We start from the raw sequence: 15,160 nt of genomic DNA, 5'->3' as shown, positions 1-15,160 counted from the left end.
TGCTAAGGCTGCGCCACCATGCAGGTTAGTGATTATTCTGCATGTATTGTTATATAAAATAGGGGAGAGAGCATGAAAGAAAGTGTTGTAGTCCAATAATACAGCCATAAAATGCCCTGAATAAGTCCTCTGCATGTACTGTCATATAAAAAAGTTAGTGAGCCAGTAAAAGCATATAGTAACCCATTAAGAAAGGTAAAATATGTCTGGAATAATATTTGTGCAGGTACTGTCATATAAAATAAGTGGGTGAGCCTGAAAAAGAGTGTTCTAACCTATTAATAAAGGTATAATATGTCCTGAATATGTCTTCCATATGCACTGTTATATCAAATAAAGGAGCGAGCCTGTGGAAAAGTGTGTAATGTAATTAATAAAGGTATAAAACCCGGAGTGTGTCTGTGTCACTTACTTTGAAATGTTGTACCCTTGCATTATACAAATAGTACTGTTTTAATAAGTGCTGGCAACGCAGAGTTCTGCAGTCCCATCTAAACTGGGTGATGGAAGTGCTAGTAGCTGTGAAGCATATATACAGTCCTCAACAGTCAGTTACTGGCTGGCATGCATAATTAAATCTGGCACACAAGTAGTATGTTAATTTGTTCCCCAGAAATGTGAGTGTGCTTCAAGAAATGCAGGGTTCTGTACAAATTGAAGTGAAAATGTCATGTGAAAACATCCAGATATGAAGATAAAGAAATATAAATTAAATCAAGAAATATGTAGCAGTAACATCTGCATCTTGGGCAGTTAGTATGTCAGATATAGTCAGGTATATATTGAACTAGCCAAACCCATTACACAACCTAATGCATGTTGGCAAGTGTAATAATACATGTAGGGGATATACACTTGCAGTCACTAGGAATGTAGTGTAGACTAAAAGTACTTATAAGATGTTAATTGAGGTTTATTTCTACACCCTACTGTATGTGCATAAATAATGCAATTCCACACCTCAATGGGTATGTGTAATCTCAAATATTTGTTGGGACATATGTCCTATTGTTCTATAAATATTTGCATTCACTTTGATGCATGTGCCCTGTTCAAACACCACAATCATGGTGTCCTGTTGCTACCAATCATCCCTGCATGTTGTTGGAATATCCACTGTCATTCAATATATCCATGTGCTATGTTTGCTGTTCAACTGTTGGAACCTCGGTGTGTTGGGTTAATGGGAATATTACTGCATGCTGTTACAACTAATCTGGAATGCTGTTGTTTACATTGTAATTAAACACACCTAATCACAGAACGTATGGGAAGGCCGGTACCAGTGGACCCACCTGTCCCTCCTCAGCTGGCGAGTGCACCTGGCACCAGCATGTCCGGTGCATAGCCCAGGCACCCCTCCTCCATTGGTCCTGTGCCACCTTCAGGTGGAAGCACTGCGGGGGATGGGGCTTGCCCCCCCATGCAAGCGTGGGTGAAGAAGGGCCACCTGTCACCCTTCGAAGGGTCCAGGCTGTGGTGCGTAGGGAGATCCAGAGTTCAATCGCTGATCCCCTATGCCAGCTCGAGGCAAGATTGGCATGTCTCACGGGTGAGCCTGCCCATCCTATGCAGCCCCCAGCACAGCCACCCTTGGGGCTGTGACGGTGCAGTGGTGACTGCCCATGGGCGGGGATCTCAGTTCCACTTTACCATCTGTGGGATCATGGGCTTGAGATTTCCAAACATCCGTCCCTGTCAATTTGGGTTGGGAGGGTGGCCTAATGGTTAAGGTGTTTGCCTTGCAAATACAAGGTGCAGGGTTTGAGTCTCACAAAGGATAATTGGCTAGGCTTAAAATGGCTCGCAAGGGCAGTTAGCTTAGTACTAATCTATGAACCTATGAATTGTGTTCGCCCACCCCATGTGTCATACACCACCCCTGTATGCATCTTGTTTGTCTTGTCTGTTAACCTCCCAAACCTACCTCCCCAAACATACCTACTTCCTCTACCTCACTTTCCACTCTCACCTGAAAAACAAAAAAAAAAGGGCAATCTGTTCCCACAAAAAAATTACGCCCCATACATAGCTGCCCATTTCGCACACATGTCCACTGAACTTGTGAACTGATAATTATAATTGGCAGTACAACATACTTTGTTGTCCTCACCCCTCTCCCAGGGGTGGAAGGTTTCAAATATCACTACAAATTTATTGCATATGCACAGCTGTTGCTGGTAAAGAAATGGGCAGCTATGGACCTTCCCTACACCCATCCTGCCCATCCCAAGATATTTACCTACTGCCTGTCCCTCTTTTTGCCCCCTTTTTCACCACTTTTCTATCTCCCCATTTTCTTTTCTTTAAAAGAAATTAGCGCAGGGGTTAGCGGGAGTAAGCACTTTTAAGCGACAGTAACCGGGTTTGAGCGAGTGTGCGCATGTGTGCGCTTAGCTAAGCATCGCTAAGCATCACACAAACCCGCGCAAAAACGCTTACAACTGCTTAAAAGTGCCTTAGTCACTCTATGTCAAGGCCCTTGTTCTGCTCAGCAGCAAAAGAAAAAACCTCTGCCAGTCTGAAACCCCAGACCATTGACAAAATAGACTGCATGAATTATCACTAAGCCACAGCAGATATACAAACAACTTGGTGCTGAAATAAATATATCATGCATTACAGTGAGGGAATGTAAATGGAAATTAGGAAAGGCATAACACAAATCCTGTTCTGTTGGCCTTTACCAGCAGTTGTTGTGGAATTGCATGACATGACTGTGAAAAGAAAACCAGCCATTCTAGCAGGGAATAATGTTACAGTAGCACCTTACAAACACCACACAGTATCATACCAGGATAAACACTGGCAAAGTTGAATAAGGCAGAGGCCAGACTCCCCAACTGTGACTGCTTTGCAGAGATGTCCCTGATTTGTAAATAAATGTTAGCTGTGCCCCTCTGAATTACTCTGAAAAGTACTAACATTAGGCAGAAAAGTGGGGAATCACACTTAATGAATAATATCAATAGGTGAGAGTAGATACTGCTTGCACATCAAAAAAGGTGTAGTAATACATATGCTCCCATTCCCAAGAAAGTCGCAACTGCAATATGTCTGTAATATAGGTGTATCTCACTTATATGTACCTTTCACTGAGGCCGTTCAAATATATACCTGAGAGTATCTGAGGCCTGGTAGAGGCAGAAACACACAGACATAGCATTCCTGCTGTCACACACTCTGCAAATAGCTTTGGAAGGAGTTCCACAGACATGCCCTTATGTAGGAGTACAACACAGAAATATCACAGGATGTAGCCATGTACTGCTAGCAACCAACTGTGACAATGCCATAGTGCCAGTGCTGAAAAGACTGGTGTGGTGCACAGACAAAGAGTAATAGGCTAACCTCTAGCTACCATCTGGATATGTCCACAGGTGGGAGTTAAGCAGACAGACTACTTGCCTTGATAGACTAACAGGTACACAGCAACCCTGTATGTTCAGCAAGATAAACCTCACACGATAATAAAAAATGCTCTTTGCAGTTCTGCACCCCTACCCAAAGGTACGACATACCTGTGTATTCAGGCAAAAACAAGGGTGTAGGTAGGCATACTCAGTACTGAAATATGTCCAGTTGTGTTGAGCAGCCTGTGCTAATGTCAACACAAACAAACCACAAACTGTTCAGAAGTGAGTAACTTAATAATTACAGTATAGCAGTTCACAAACAGTGCATGTGCCACAGGAATACACTGCAATAACCACATTTGTATGGAAGTTAATTGTCAAATTCAGAAAGAACGTACATACTCCTGTGTATCCTGTGTTAGCATTTGAAGGGGTAAGTACATGTCTACACTGAGAAGTGTGTACTGGAAGCAGCAACATTCAGGTTTGAGTACAACATGCATATCATTGGCTACAACCCTAGCTTCAGAAAAGAGACATATACCAACCTTCTGACTGACACAACGGTGTCCAGAGCAAACAAGCAAGGGCCCCACCTTGGAAAGCTGAAAGGGCTACACCTACCTAACCTAGCATTTTATAGCAGTGGGCTGCAATCACAGTGAGTACTGCAATCACCACACAGCAGGCTGCATGCAATTACTGAATGGTGGGCAGCAATTGGTGCAGAGGCTGTCACATTCACATGTGCAGATACCTAGAAAAGCAGGCTGTACCTGCTGTCCACACATGCAATAATATCAGTGCAGGAACAGGGATATAGAGAGCGAGAAAGAGAGACAGAGACACAGACAGAGACACAGACAAAAGTGACAGAAACAGAGACAGAAACAGAAATAGTCAGAGAAAACCCAAAACAAACAACCAAAAAAAAAAACAAAAAAAAAACAGTAGCAACAGACGGAGCAGGGAAAACAAAAGTAAGGTATGTAACTCATATGTATGTGCCGGCATATAGTAGATGTTCCTGAAGAGTACTCTACACACTGCAAATCATCCATATGTGGCAGCAGTACGTATCTATCTGTATCTGCACATGTGCTTAGGGCAAGGGACATACTGCAACTGTTAGTGAAGGGTGGACACATATTTGTCATTGAAGGTTGTTATGTGCATATATCTATGTAGGTCGTAGTGTGAGGCATAGAAAACAGCATGCAGTGCTGATATATGTCATGTGGTGGTTAAATGCTTTGGGACTGATTTGTCTGATCTGCTGTGTTACAGCCAGTGAGGCCTGCTAAAGCTACATGGACTGAGGACACCAAAATGCATTCTGCACAACACTGTGCAATATAATCACATAACTGTACATCCCACATTTACTGTCGCATAAGTGATATCCCCACCATGAAAGGTCGACTGTACATGTGCCTATATGTACATCTATATGTACAGCAATGGATCTGTACATGTATGTGTATATATATGTATATATATATATATATATATATATATATATATATATATATATATATATATCTATATAGATAGATAGATACATATATATATATATATAGAGAGAGAGAGAGACAAGGTCATATGTACTGCAACAGGTGTGTGGTGACCAAGGCATGGACTGTAGACAAGTGCCGATACTGCAGTGCCATTCCTCCTTTCCAAAACACTGTACCCATTAACTACCACATAGGTAGAAATCTCCCTAACACTGAAGGTGTGATAAGGGAACATTAGACACAGGTGGACAGTAGCTTCCCCTTTGATAAAGACAGTGCCACACTAGACTTGTAATCTGTCTATGTGGTATGCGTCATGACAACAGGTGTGTCATCTAGGGAAATATAGGTCAGTGTTCCCCTCTTCTCATCACAATGCCCCATGTGGTATGTACCTCACATGACAACTACAGCAAGTGGAAAGGCCACAGACATACCTCACAAAGGGTAATACTGGCCTCAAACAGATGCCCTATGCAGACTGACTCACAAAACCACAGCTAGACTGTATTGCATACCGCCCACACAGAGGTGACTTCTGCCGGACATACAGAGGTATGTCAGACCCATAGCTGTGTGACAACCACCATGACAACATATCACAATCCCTCCGGGCTACACGCTCTAGGGCCCTAAAGCTCGTCAGCTCACTAAACAGCACATGCTGGAGGGATAGGTTCCTATCTCAGAGATATGCCATACTCTGGAATAGACCACCTAGCAATAGCAAACAAGGCTCCTCATTAGCAGTTGCCATAAATACCCCTGATGATTGTGTGGGAGATTGGTAATACACCCCAGGAATCACCTCTGTGGTTCTGGTTGACAGGGGCAAAGGCCAGGGTAGCATATGGCTAGGCTGCTGTAGGCCCTAGGGCCAATAGCATATCACCTACCTATGACACTATGCACTCACACACATACTCAATGCAATACCTGCTATGTGAGGTTGAATAAGTGTAACGCTGAATGTGTGCAAGGTCTGTAAAGGTGTGATAGCGTAGTGTGAAGTTGTATCTGACATGGTAGTGTCTATCCTAGCTGTGAGGCCAGCAAAAGATGTGTATGTTATTGTTAGGCAGACATAGTAGTATGGCATATGATGTGACATAGTTCCTTGTTGACGACTGTGGTGTCCCATTGTAGGCTAAAGCAATACATGTATGCTTAGTGAGTGGTACTGCTGGTGAATCTGACTCCCATATGAACTGTAGTACTACCTGAAGCTGTAGGCCTAAACAGCACAGTATGGTGTGTGTTCACATTGCTTGGAAACACTGTATTGCGTGTTTCCTGTAGTCTGCAAAGAGGACATAACTCAGGCATAAGGGTTTGTAAGTAGTGGCACACAATGCTGTATGGTACACAGGTAAAGCTCATCTGTGTTGGCATACAGTGGTGTGTTGCATGTTTGTCTGATGTGTGATTAATTATGCCTGTACCATGGCCGCAATCATACGTGTGTTGCAGGGTATACGTGTGTATCTAGCAACATATATACTCTGTTACAGCAGTATGCCACCTATATTAACAACTGTGAACATATGTTAGGCAGGGCTATGGCATCAACGACTAGGGTGGTTTACTGGTACTACTGTAACTGTACTTTACATTCATTGCAATGGATGACATCTTTGTTCATGCATTAGCGTGATCTATACACCTGTGGCGAGGTTGAGCATTGTGTCACAAACAGTGTGCCGGGTACTATTGTATAGTGGTTTGATATATAGAGTGTGCCAGGCACTGTTAGTCAGTTGTGGCCTGAGAACCAGTATGTGGTATTGAACGTGTGTATCCTCTGACAGACAAATGGATGGTATATATGGCAGTGAAGTGATATCTGTGGTTAAGGGTGTAAAGTGTGCCACAGGACTCGCTCACACATATTGTTTATTTCTCTTTCAGCCTGATGGCCCACCAACGTAACCCTTATTACACAGCAGCGGAGGAAGAGGAGATCCAGCAAAGCCTGGTGCAGCACTATGCACTGCTGTTTTCCAGAAGCAGCTAGCACCAGCATGAGTGGACTGCACTGTGGCAAGATCTTGTCCATTGGGTAAATGACATAGGCATGCATAACCGGACATATGAGCAGGTACGCCATCATTGCAGTGATTTAATTAGACATGTCCGGTGGCATGCATCTGATATCCATAGACAACAGCTTGCCACAGGTGGTGGGGTGGCCATTCATCCCTCCCTCACCAGAGTGGAGGAGCTGCTCCTAAGCATGGTGGCTCCTGGACAACAACAGCAACTCCCACAGACATGTGTTGTCATGGAGGCCGAAGCCACCCAGCAATTTCACATGGAGCATGCAGGTAGCATGCCCTATCTGTAGACTACAGTTACCTGTATTGTTAGATTATGTCTATGTGAGATGTGTACTGTGTGTTTAGCAGTTGTGCTGCCTATTGTTGTGCAATACTGATATTTGGAATATTGTCTGTACACCTGTGACTGTCGCCTGGTGTTCTACTGTAGTTTAGCAAATCCACAGTAGCAATGCCACAGTTGTGGCCACTGACGAACTCTCTCATATTTTCGTAGGTCCCTCTGGTGTGACAGCAGGGCAGACGATCCATGCTGGTGAGTGTGGTATAACTGCAATGTTGGTGATGAAATGTGCATATCATAGGTGAGGTTTAGGCCATGTACACGTAACACACCTACACATAATGCATGCCGTGCATGTTTGCTGTAAGACATTGCACAGATCAGTAATGTCAGTAGCTGCCTCAATGACATGCAATACACAGATCATCAGACACAGTTGTGGCAACACCGTACTGCACATTGGATAGGCATAGTTGCTACAGCTGCACAAACCATAACATGTTTATCATACACAGTACACCTCAACATGCTACATATGGCGTTACCACACACCTGCTGTAAGGTCACACTTCAGTATCCCACATGTCATCCACGCACACATGATATACCTCATGGGTAGAGGCCTGTCATGGGGCTGTGCAACACTCTTCAACACATAACACAGTCATGTTAGGCAATGCTCCCTATTGGGCACCTCACTCACCCATGCACAAAGTGGCTGTGTAATTGTGAACATAGCCACGGCACTGCAGTTCAGGTACAGCATGCTAGGTGGTGGTCTGTCACACATCAGTAGCCGTGAGTGACCACATAATGCATGATGATGATGGCTCATCGTACTACACCCCATCTAGTTACAGTGACCACAGTACTACACATAGCAGTCATTGCTTTGTACCTCAATGTTGTGTGTGTGCAAACATATGCACCTATACACAATATGCATAGCATGTTGTGTGTCTGCTTACATATGCCATTATACACAATATGCATAGCAGTTGCCATCTGTACAAAGTGCCACATATATGTCCTGGAATGCTACTGGGTATATAGGTCACATGACACACATTGGGCATGTGTGGTGTTTAATGTTGCAGTCATGTAGCATGCCATGTCATGCTGGCACCAACATATCTGCAATATGTTCCACACTTAACATAACCACTGTACAATGGCCATGTCTAGCATTTGGATTCCTTCACGTCTACATGCACCACTCATCCCATGTGTGTTCATAGCATGCATGTGCTACACCTGTGCCCACTATTATCTGCTATGGACACAGACATTGTAATCAGACATGGAAATCTATGTGTCACACAGATAACACATGCAGCCATGGTATGTATACCTGTGAGTGATGGTGCACATGACATTGCAGAGCTGATAATACTTGCACAGCAATGTTGTGTCCATGTACACATTGTGTTCCAGGGTGGAGCCGATCACTGAACAACTACACACATGCATCAAAGCCATGTATACTGTCATTAAATATGGCCGTCTACACTCGCACTGCATGGTCTTGAGCAACACAAATTCTGTATGCTGACACATGTGAGGTGACTGTTTGCCTTGTGATACTGTCACCCACCTTCACCCACTATTGAGTATGTGTTGGATTATTGGTGTGTGTGTGTATCTGCTGCAGTGAGGAGTGCATTTATTTGCATGTGTTCATGTGTGCATGTGTTCATGTGTGCATGTGCTCATGTGTTCATGTGTGCATGTGTGCATGTATGCATGTGTGCATATGTTCATGTGCGCATGTGTGCATGTGTGCATACGTTCATGTGTGCATGTGTTCATGTGTGCATGTGTTCATGTGTTCATGTTTGCATGTGTGCATGTGTTCATGTGTGCATGTGTGCTAACATCATGTACAGATTGTAAAGTGTGTTTCCTGTCTTCCTCTCACAGGTCCTGAGTTTGGGGTGGCTGAATGCAGTAGGGAACCTGAAGTCACTGCCACAAAGAGTGGAGATGATGAGACATGTACTGTGGCACAGGCAGGTTTGACAGGGTCTGTCGTTGGTCCGCCAATCGACAGTACACAGCGTTCCACCCCATCTATGCACACACTCATACTGCCAATTTATCCCTCATCACCAATGGCCTTAGCCAAGGGACAGCATACAGTTGGCATTGACCAGGATAATGTGGTACCCATGGCACTTGCATCCCCTCACAGCAGCCATACCCAGATTCCAGGAATGGTACCACATAGGCGGATATCCAGGGGTTCTTGGGGGAGCACCGCTGGTCATATTGCCCCTGGCAGACTCACAGGTCTTATAACCTCGAGTATGTTCCGGGCTGTAATGCAGGCACAGGCACGTATGGAATAGTATACAAGACAGGGACTAAGGGTGCAGAGAGCCCATTACACCATTATCAGTGACAGCATCTGTGACCTTGCTGGTGCCATCCAGAATTACACTGAGGTCATTGATAGACATTGGGAGGAGACATTAGATGCCCTCCACAATGTGTTTTCCATGAGCCAGGACCATGTGGGATGGTTGAGACGTCGACATGGATGCATGCCAGCAACATCAACAGTTGGCAGTCATCGTGGACAGCCCACAGATCACAGCCACTCCCGTAGTGGCAGTACCAGCCCCAGCAATGCTGGGGCTGGCCTGTCAATTGACCGTCCTAGTAGACTATGGGCACATGGCTCTGGCCAGTCCCAGCAGGGACATGGGTCCACTCGACATACCTCTGCCTCTGATGATAGTACCCAGTCAGGGTTGGTACCCGATGCTGTCCGTAGCACCCCTGCCAGGCACAGGTACTGTGTCCGTGGCCAGAGACAGTGATCTGTACAGCCTGGCAGGCACAGTCTGTGGCTGTCCCACAACCTCCCGTATATGGCTGCCACATGGTGGAGCTGTGTGCATGCAGACACACACACATTAACCAAACAACTAGGGCTCACACATACACACACACATTTCATCAACATTGGCCCATGCTGTACTGTTGCCCCCCCCCCCCCACACACACACACACACACACACACAGACATGTCGATTGGATAGGTCAATGTCGGGCTCTGGCAAACCAACAACATACCCTGTGCATATGATGACACCTGTGCCACCTCCTGTCATCTGTAACACTGATGCAGGAACAGGCTAACATGGTGCTGATGCACAGGGTGACATTATACTAGTGTAGCAATATTAGCAAGTTGTCAACAGGAAAGTGTAATGATATCCTTGTAGGTATATCTGAGCAGGCATGATGCATTAAAGCTCTGATTGTCAATGTAGCATTGTTTACACCAGTGATAGGTCTGAGTATGTATTGTCCGCCTATGTGCCACTTGGCTGAAGTGTATAGTGTTGCCAGCATGTGTTAGTGAGTGGACAGTACGTGTGTGATGTGTGCAGTACAGATTAGCAGGTGTACATCTGTGAACATGGTGGGTATGCACTGTCTGCATGTACGTGCATAGTGGACACATGGGACGTGTGACATATCCTGTTTTACACATTGTTAACATCTCATAGTATCTCTCAATCCCCAGTATGCATTCTACTACAGATATGTACTAACATGGGTACACATGTGTGTATGACATGGGTTGACACAATGCTGTGGGTGATACTAATATATGTCAATGTTTTGCATTCTGGTAGTATACACAACCTCAGCAGCATGACTATAACCAATCATTAGATGATGTCCTGACAACTGACACACAGTTGTAGGGAACTCAGTAACAGTTGGATCCTTCCGGTACAATACTATAACAGTAACCAGTGGTATTGACCGCCACCCATTCCTGGGACCACACCTGTTTGGCATATTGGCATATAGGCCTCTTAGGTACATGCAAACACACTAGGGATATGTCCATCCACAACTGGAAATGCATGTATTGGCCTACAATGCATTCTCTGGATGGGACACATATCCTACACAAGGGTACCATACAGACAGATACCTGTTGTTCGACACATGCTGTATTGCACTAAGCCGACTATGGCATAGTCATCCACATTTACTATATATACTATCCTGAGAGTACCACATAGGTGGTAGCCCCCAACATGTATGTTAGGTACCAATGTGTACATAAAGCCACATGTTGTGTCATCCCTGGTATCCACATATCCAAAGGTATTGTGGAGTCCCTCGGTGTATCACATAAGACATTAGGGGCCTGAATGCATATCCACAAGGCTTTTGTACACCTATAATGACTGTCCATTATTGCCAGTCATTGTTGTGTATGAACATGTCTGACATATACCCCAGGCATATACCCTCACTCACACTACTCTATAGTAACTGTCATGGGTGTGTGTGGCACAGATTACCTTGGCCACAGATCACTACAGTGGCCGGCCTTGTCACATACATACATATGTGACCTATGATCTGAGAAGCAGTGGCACAATCTGTCAAAGGAAACAAATGTATTCATGTAGTATGCAGGCTTCACACCTATGTACTAATAGAGGTTACATGTACATATATTTATTTGTCACACAGATACCTGATGTGTGCAATGCACATACTGTTTTAATCCTGATATGTCATACCATAGTAAAAGCAAAACCCACACCGCATTGACCAACAGTGTCGCACACACACTCAGCATTTACAGGGTTCAAACCCCTACCTAACTATATTATGATACTAGAGAGACACGCGTTAACATGGCACGCTATATGCTTTACTAGGTGTTACATTTTCTCCTGCTATATTTGTAGGATGCTGACATCATGGGATGCTGACATCATCAGACTTTCCAAAGATGAATGTACCTCTTTTAATGTGTTTTCCCAGTCTCCAAAAAGAGCACTCCTCTCAAAGAAAATCACCCACATACACACACCCAAACTGTCAGCGTTTGCAAGATTCAAACCCCTACCTAACTATGTTATGATATTAGAGAAACACATTAACACGACCCACTATATGCTTTATTGGGCATTTTGTTTTTTCCTGCTATATTTGTAGGATGCTGACATCATCAGACTTTCCAAAGAGGAATGTACCTCTTTTAATGTGTTTTCCCAGTCTCTAAAAAGGGAACTCCTCTCAAAGGAAATCACACACATCCCCCTCCCACACACACAGTCAGCAATTGCAGGATTCAAACCCCTACCTAACTATGTTATGATACTAGAAGAATACACATTAACACAACACTCTATATGCCTTACTGGGTGGTTTAGTTTCTCCTGCTATATTTGTAGGATGCTGACATCATCAGACTGGACATGGTAATGTGTGCACACTTTGTTTTATGCAATCCCAGAAATGAGCCATGTGGGTCGGTAGGTGTCAACAGCTTGAACAGAACCACATAATTCTTAGCTTGTGTGATCTATCTGTGGACAAATTGACATTCCTTCATATGTTAACACATATTTATGCACAGATTGTTGGTTTTGTGGATACAACATGTGTCTGGGATGTTGATAAAGGGCTATTCAAAGTCTATGTGAGACATATGTAGCTCCGTTCAGTGATGTATGTCCTGGGTGGCTGCCTTGCAAACAGTCTAGCATGTTTGGGAACCATGATCTGCACATAAACATACCACAATTGCTAGGGTTGTGTGTTTGTCAGCTTCCAATAGCTCTGTTTATTACTTCAACCATGATGGACTCCATGGCCTTGCAGATCAGACTTCATAGGCTTACTGGACTATACTTCCCATGGTGTGTTGTGCACCAACACTTGTGGGGAGTGCCATATGTTGCTGTAACCCATTCACTGGTTCCAGATCCTTTGGAGAGGGTGAGGCTCAACAGACTGTTCAGGTGCAGGGCCTGTTTGTTCTGTAGTTCATTCATGACACATATTTATAGGGAAACAATGTAATCCAATTGCTGCCATGCTTTCGGCTTTGGGGGGAGCTGTTCACCCATTCTACATGTGATATCTCCTGGTATGATGATAGGGACTTTCGTTAGTGAGAGGTGGGTATGTATGTATGTATGGGTGTGTCTGACAGGATGTCGGCATTGTCAGTCAGGTACAGTTGGCCCTGACTCAGGACATATATGAGTGTACATTGCTATTTATGACATAGCTGAAGGAGGTGTCATGATTCCGTCTGGACTCCTTCGCAGCTACTCTTTACAAAACACCGACAAACCTGAGCACTAATCCTTGTTATACTCTTTTTACACACTTAACACCCTACTGATACTTTTGATCAGTCTACAGAGTATGTGTCATAATATCCTGGCATGTCCAGGGGTCGGTTTCATGTGTACTCTCCAGTCCAACTGTTGAATATTGTGATTTTGACACAATGTCACAACTGCCTCTTGTACACAGACAACCCTCTCCTCCTCCCAACAAACTCAGATATATGTGAGAGATGCAACTATATAGACATACAGGAGGCTGAGCTCTCTCGACCCATGACTGGCTCAGTTTATCAGGTGGTGAAAGTAACCACACACACACACATATCAGTCTCACATAGACCTATAGTGACAGCAATCAAACCACATTATCACACATAAACATACTCGGAGGCTCTAAATAAACTCTGCCTAAGCAGCAGAGACCTCCAAAGCAGACACACAAACAACTGCTACCCCACTACAATACCCACATATCACATAGTTCACAATGTCAGCGTGCCACACAGCCACTGCCCTTCGGGCTAAACAACACACCTAATACACTTGCAATAGGTGACACTTATTTTCAGACACATTGACACCCCACTCACCAGGCAGAACAAGGGGATGGTCACTTTGAGCTGTCTGTTGGACGCCAGGATCCGCCACATAACGCATGCACTCAGGTCACTCCAAAGCAAGTACAGAAATGGCTCCATCATTGTCCATGCTGGTGCGTAAAACCTCAGACGTTCCTCCCTGGACCACATGACATGATACATAGAGGAACTCTCTGATCATATAGCCCAGGGCAGTATGACCCTGACCTTGTGTATCATCTTACACTCACCAAGTATGATGTCACAGTATACAGACAAACTTATCATGTTTAACAGTTGGCTAACATATTGGTGTCATTCAAAGGGAATCCAGTGTCTGTCAGCCTGGGGTGACATGCTTGACATGCCATGTAGCTTCGCTATGGACAACTTGCATGTGTCACCCTTGGACTTTCGAATACTGGCTAAGGCTCTTGCTACCACCATAGTGCCTTTTTTAAGTGGGGCTCAAAAGACAAACCCACCTCCATAGACATTACAGAGTAAATGAAATTAAGGGTAATGCTGCTCAACACCAGATGTGTTACCCTCAAATTGCGCCCACTCAGGACTCTCCTCAGTATGGAGAATAGCGATATCTATGCACTAACAGACATCTGGTTCAGGCTCACAAATGCACACCAGCACTATCAGGTTATATTTCATACTATGCTTTCTGACCACAAGACTCAGAATGGCCAACACAAATAGGGGGAGCATCCATATACATCACAGATACACACACCTCCGGGTTAGTAGCACTGCACAAAGCATCGCAGATCATACATGTGCAACTAACATTGTGCAAAACTGCCCTTCAGTTTGTTGCCTGCTACAGACCACCCTCCCAAACTCAGGAACCACACTTGCATTCCTGTGAACACTGGAGAATATGAAGGTCGCCCCAAACACCATAATATTGGGTAACTTCAAATACCCAAACATTGACTGAGGATACTACACAGGCCACAACACCCTCGCCCAACAGTTGCTACTATTTGTAAAGTCATATACTATGGCACAACCGGACACCACACCCACAAGAGGGGAAAACATATTGGACCTGATCATCACCAACACGGGAACTCTATGTTCCACACCAGTGATATACCCCTCATTGGTAAGGTCAGAACATACATTTATCTCACTGGACATCCATATCCTGTCCCCACACCCATCCTGGGTAATCTTGGTGAACTTCTCAAAAGCAAACGTCTCACTTCTCCAAACCAAGGTGGTATCCTTCA

Source organism: Protopterus annectens, chromosome 1.part1 (assembly GCF_019279795.1).
Source record: "Protopterus annectens isolate FY-2018-M chromosome 1.part1, PAN1.0, whole genome shotgun sequence".
Classification (NCBI taxonomy): Eukaryota; Metazoa; Chordata; order Ceratodontiformes; family Protopteridae; genus Protopterus; species Protopterus annectens.
This window is presented reverse-complemented; position numbering follows the sequence as displayed.